We start from the raw sequence: 6,760 nt of genomic DNA, 5'->3' as shown, positions 1-6,760 counted from the left end.
GAAATGGGGAGAGTAGAGCGTGTGTGTTGGTGGGGAGGAAGGGGAAGGGAAGGGGGAATACTGGAGTAACGGGAAAGGGTGTGGGAAGGGGTTGGGGTGAGGGGAGAGGAAGTGGGGAGAGTAGAGTGTGTGTTGGTGGGGGAGGGAGGGGTTGGAATGAAATATTGGGGGAGAGAAGGGGGAGTTGGGGATAACGTGGAGAGGATGATGGGACGGGGGAGGTGTGAGGGGATGTCAGCGTGGGGTGGGAAAGGGTTTTCTGTGTTGAGGGGGGTTTGGGAAGAGGGGTGAGAGATTGAGTGGGGATGAGGTGTGACTAGGAGAGCTGGAGTTGTGGGTGGGTGTGAAGGAAGGGGTTGTTGTGAAGGAGAGATGAGCGAGGGAGGGGGTAAAATGAAGGTGGAGGGAAGGGCTGAGAGAGGGAGGGATGTATGAATGTGTGAGGGAGGGAAGGGGAATGTAGTAAAGATTGGGGTGAGAAAGTGGGGGAAAGAGAGAAGTGATGTAGTAGTAGTAGTAGTTCCCCAGGCAGTCTGGCCGGACAGCCCCGAGTCCCTAAGGAAGGCCACGGCTTGTTGTGTGTGTGGGAAGGGGGGAGGGGGCTAGGGAGATTTTTAGGTGAGAGAGAGAGAGAGAGAGAGAGAGAGAGGACCACAGAAACGGATGAAGATAGTAATAACTGTGAATAAGATGATAATAATGATGACTGAGGTGATCAGACAGATGATGATAATGATGACTAAGATGAAGAGGTAATTAATGCTTCTTATGACAGCGATAATGAGAACAAAAGCGAAACTGATGATTACAACAGCTTGACGGTGATGAATATGGTGATGATTTTGACTGATGATGATATGACACGACAATAACACTATTGAAGCTGATAATGATAACTACAACGGCTATAGCGATGGTAGTGGTGATGATGACGCTGACTGCAAGAATTACATACGAAATACTCTTAACTCCATGGATGTCTCAATTATATTCTTGCTCTGAGAGTTAATGAAGGACTTGAGGGCTATATGTAATCCCTTCCTTTTCAAGTATCTTTTCTAGCCTGGCTGAAAACGTCCATACATATAAAAAATTGATATCATAATCCTTCTTAATGAAGCCCTGTATTTGAGTTGGCCATGGTACAAACGTTTTCTATGGACTGGAAGCTAAACCAAGTGCCAAAACCCGATCATTACTTCCCAGGAAACACTGGAAAGGCAATTAAAAAAGGAAAAAAGAAAGAATATATACGATGCTGATATGTGTAACAAGATAGACGGAACAAAATGTGAGTCTCGGCTTCGATTTTGACTCTGTGTACTTACGTTGAACAGCAACAATTATACAAGAGGCGTCCACGGGCTGAAGGGAATAACAAATAGCAGCTACACTGTTTAAAATTTGTTGTAAAACGAACGGCAAATAAACTGGCAGCCAGACTGTCAAACTTTATTGCTGATTTTTACGAGGGAACTATAAAAATACTGTAATAATGTCTGCCATGTGAATTTGTTTTACTGTATATATCAACACTTTTTTTTTTATCGATGAAAGATATATAATGGTTTTGTCCTCTCATGGTCATGCCAACATCACAAGTTTATTCTGCTTACTGCCAGACGATTTTGTTTAGATGAGGTTGGGTAATAAGAGCATGATTATGTTAATATTGCCTTCACGAACAAAATCAAGGGTGCAATAATTTCCCTGTTTCATTCCGGCTAATACTACATGATTACATCAGTTGAGGGAGTCAGAAAAACCCGAATATAAACTGTCATAAAATACACAGCTATCAAATATAACATCGGATATAACAGACGTCGATTTAGTACATTGCGTGTACAGAGAGAGAGAGAGAGAGAGAGAGAGAGAGAGAGAGAGAGAGGAAAAAAAATATGGCAAAACACTTACCAGTAACGCATGACTCCAGCTCGCCTTTATCAATACCCCACGATAATCAGAATATACACTCATGAACCAGTCTCTACTCGCCCTCTAAGTGTGCCAATAGGCTAGAAGAAAGTCGTAGCAAAGGATTCACACACTCAAAGAAAAAATGCTTAACACTGTTAGGGTTGTAGTGGAAAGTTTGCTAGGACTACGGGAGGAAGAGTCTGCTAGGGCGCTGTTACTCGTCTGTTCGGAATTGCTTCGAACCATCAAAGGTCGTCGTGCGGTGTGAAACGCTGCTTTCGACTCCATTCAGCGCTAGAGGCAGGGGTTAAGGACAGATTTAATAAAGCTTACTACAGTTCTTTTGTCTTAACCTCGCACAGATTTTCGTTCCTTTGAAGCTAATTTCCCTTTGCTTAGTGGTAGTATATGGCAACGCCACAGGACTAACGTTTCCACAGCACCACTTCTTGAGCAGCTCATAAGCTACTGTTAATCTCATGTTACATCTTAGCATTCAAAGTGGAGAAATGGCAATTTTAGGCCAAGTTAGTGTAAAAACAACGTAGTGGATCAGTCTATATTTGCTGCTTCCTTTTTCGTGTATTGCGTCTCAAAGCACTGAGGAAAAGGCTATGAGCAATAAATAAGGACAAGTGATGCAAGTAAGACGCAGTAATGTTGTCGTCTCCCCTTCCATATCAGTGTTTCTCTCCCTATTGCATTTCCTCACATTAACATTCATACATCACATCCTCATAATTACGCTCAGGTAAGACCACCTCGGTATCACCAGTGTGCTATATATTTCACCTAATTATTTTGCGTTTCAAATCAGGGTATCATATTGTGCGACAAATCGCACTAAAATTGATTATTTACTATTAGTATAAGGCATAGTTATTTTAAAGGTGTAGACTCGGTGATATATTCGAAGTATTAAAAAAATCATATCTACTTGTCTATTTATCCATCTATCTATCTGTCTATCTAGAGAGAAAAACAGTGTATGCAACATTCGTAGGGTTAATACTTTCTGTGTGGGAGAATAATTAATAGGAAAGTGAGAAAGATAGTAGAAGGTTTGGCGAGTGACGAATAGGCTCGTTTAAGGAGAGGTAAAAGATGTGTGGATCAAAATCATGTAAGACAGGTAATGGATAGAGCGTATGACTACGCGAACGGGAAAGAACCGTGGAAGGTTGTACGCATGGAATGAATGGATGGAAACTTTATGAATTATTTATAGAGGAGTTAGACAACGCTGTGTTTCCTGCTCAGATCTATTCAGTTTCTACAGTAAAAGCGTATGAACAAGGATAGAAGAGCCATTAGAGGACAAAATCTTACAAAAAAAATAAGACATGCTAATGAAATCGTCATCATAGCGGGTACAACAGAAAAAACTCCAGAAGTTTGTTGGTAAATATTCAGAGGAGGTGAATGAGAAGGCGTAAATATAAACTACAGGAAACGGAATGCGAGGTGAAATGATAAAACAAGCGCACTTTCTACAGCTGCATAATAAACAAATTAAAGAAGTCGGCCATATGGAGAGGATGGAGAGAGAGAGACTGACGAGGAGAGTGTACGTGAGTGAGGCGGAGGGGGGGGAGAGGGAAGGGGAAGCCAATGATGAGATGGAGAGACGGAGTGGAAAGGAATATGAGAGAGGGGTGTGTGAGCTGGGAGCAGGGCAGTGAAATGGCGGGGGACAGGGCGACATGGAGGAGATTTGTTTGTGGCCACTCCTTAGGGGGTTAAGGCGTCTGGCAATAGATAGAGATAGACAAGCTAACACACCTCAGCAGTACTATTACATCACACGGACGTTGCGACCAAGAAATCAGATGTAGAATCAGCATGATGAATGAGACCTTCCAGAATATGCATAAAACACTCATCACCAAAACTTATCAAGAAAACGAGAGAACGCATGCTAGATTGCTACGTCTTACCCTTAATGATATGGCTGAGAATGTTGGACAGTCTGATTAATTATAAAGAGAAAGGCAACATGAAGGTACGGTCGACATCAAAAGTCCTGTCACCTCTTTAGCCCCTCTCTCTCGGGACCCTGAAATTCGGTGTGATGCACTTGTACTAAACGACGCTGATGACACTAATCTGAGGCTAAGTGAAGTCATAAGCGTCGGTTGCTGCGGATTCACACCACTGATTTTCAAAGTGCATGGAGAGAAAAGCAGGAGACGAAACATGACTTTATGATGCCAACTGTACCTCCTCAGAACAGTGCTGAAGATATCATGGACAAGTCAACATATCAAATAAAAAAAAGTCTTAGGAAACGGTGGAAGACAGAGAGCAATAGTAAAGAAAATCAGATATCGAGAGGCCTTACTCTAGGATTAGATGGGAAAGACTGAAATGATTGGATACCTGGCACTTACAAGGAGAAATATGGGAAAACGTCTATAGGAGGACAATCAGTTTTCTGGAATCCATATCCGATTGGCTACAGTTGACACCTGTCACCATCTCATGTACCACAAGGAGCACGAACGATTGGTATGACTTTAGAATGACATGAGAACGAGAAGTCAAGAGAAAGAGGCGTAAAAATGGCGTTACTGACGAACGTGTGTGGAATACGTAAAGTGGATAGTATAGGATATATGATGTGGAGTAAAGAAGATTGTCGATAATAGGGAAGAAGGAAGTGTTTCTAGATGGTATGGTCAGATGAAAAGGATGAAAATTAGACAGGTGGTGAAAAGGTTATATATGAGTGAGCTGAAGGTGAGAGGAGGCATAGGTCAAGAAAGTGTATAGATACGGTAAATTAGTGTGGGAGAAAGGGAGCTATGGAAGTTAACAAGAATATGAGGAGGTTAAAGTGTCAGAGGGTATGTGGATCAATTTTACCTGTGGGAGTGAGGATCGAATGTACTGTATATAGGTTGCATAACTCGCATCCCTGGATTAGCTTCTCCCCAAATTTTAATCTACAGCAGTTCAAGTCCAACTGTTACATTTCTTTTTCCAGTGAATGGAAGACACCTGTAAACTGGTGTATGATTTTTTTTTTTTTTAATTATCGCCCGCCTTTAGAAGGCGGAGAGATGATGTTTTTACTTGTGTGTGTGTGTGTGTGTGTGTGTGTGTGTGTGTGTGTGTGTGTGTGTGTCTGTTCCCACTAAATCTTATGAACGGCTTGAGTTATCAACATGAAATGTTCAGGGTATCAAGATATGGCCAGAATCTTGGACGAGTTCAAAAATGGGCACTTTGGGTCAAGGTCAAGGTCACAAATTTTTCAATACCAAAGGTCAACTAGTTTTTATCGCCCTCCTTTAGCGCCATTATATCTCATGAACGGCTTCAGCTATCAACATGAAACTTTCAGGGTATCAAGATATTGCCAAAATCTTGGACTTGGCCGATAGCATATTCTGGCGGGCAATTAGCATTCGGTTCCCGAATGTTTTTCTTTCATTTATTTTGTTTTTCCTTCCTTTGCTCATCTTCTGTAAAGGTGGATTGAATAACTGTATGCATGTGCCTCTATTTGAACATGTAATCTGTTCATGATTCTGCTTATCTTATTCATTGTTCTATATATTTTTTTTATATTTGAAACGTATCATCTCCATTACATTTTACTCTTGGGCTCCTCTGTCTTACTCTCAGCTGAATAAAATCGTCTCAAGTATGCAGGAAAAGAACATCAGAGTTGTTCCAACACTGAGAGGCTTAATGATGGCAGTATTTACACTCAGGCTCCTTTGACTCGATCTCAGCAGAACACAATACTGATTCATTAGCGAAGGCAGACTACTGAACTTATCCTGATCATGACGAAGCTTAGGAGAATTCTTTCGAAGTATGTTGTCGTCGACAATAATAATGGTAATAATAATAATAATAATAATAATAATAATAATAATAATAATAATATTAATAATAATAATAATAATAATAATAATAATATTAATAATAATAATAATAATAATTACTACAACATCGTAAACTTGTCCAATGACAGATTTGATCAAGGAAAGCTTCCCACAGCCATTGCCTGCTAGAAGCCGAGCTATAAAGGGACCTTGAGGTCAAAGTCACCTTTCTTGTGCATGTCACCTTAGGTCACCACAGTCTATAAGTTTACTAAATTGGTTCTAGCTTCAGTCCTTCATGGAAAATTACGTGACATCCAGAATATCCGGAAAAGTCCTAATTTTTGACAACAGGCAATCTCGGAAAATAGTCAGCCAATTGGAACTATACTCCTATCCTCAATGCGGCCGCCTTAAGTAAAAATTCAGCTTGCTAGGCTTAAGAGGTTTTTGAGATACCGTTCCTGAGTCCGTGATTTTCCATTCTGAATAATATCCGGTGATCTGGTTGACAGATTAATATATTTTGCCAGGAGGCAGCTGGGCGATTAACCCGACAAAGCTTGAAGACTCTAGGCTAAACACCCTTGGAGCAATGGTCATTTACTTTTTAAGCTGAAAGAATAATATGACAAAAACAATACAACTTCCCACAGGAATGCTGGAAGTTTTAATAACAGCAATAACGGACACAATGACAATAGTAACGCTACCTACACACAGACAATCTCATACATCATCCCATCTCAATCTTCCCGTCCTTTGTGCCACCATTCCTCCTCCTGCTACTCCTCAGCACAAACAACCCCACGCACTCCTATCCTCCGAGATCATTCCACTTCCTATCTCAGTTTGGCTTAATTGAAATCCGGCTGCGTAATGATGGTTGTATCGAGCTAATGTGGGCTGGAGGATTATTGTGTTCATTTAAGGGTTTCCAGTAATGCTGATTGAGTTGAGAAGTGGTGCCTTCATGTACTGAATTGCCTAAGAGCAAGAAATTA

This window comes from Coenobita brevimanus, chromosome 2 (genome assembly GCF_032717465.1).
Source record: "Coenobita brevimanus isolate Jiangsu-jjx chromosome 2, ASM3271746v2, whole genome shotgun sequence".
NCBI lineage: Eukaryota > Metazoa > Arthropoda > Malacostraca > Decapoda > Coenobitidae > Coenobita > Coenobita brevimanus.
Note: the sequence above shows the minus strand (reverse complement) of the source record.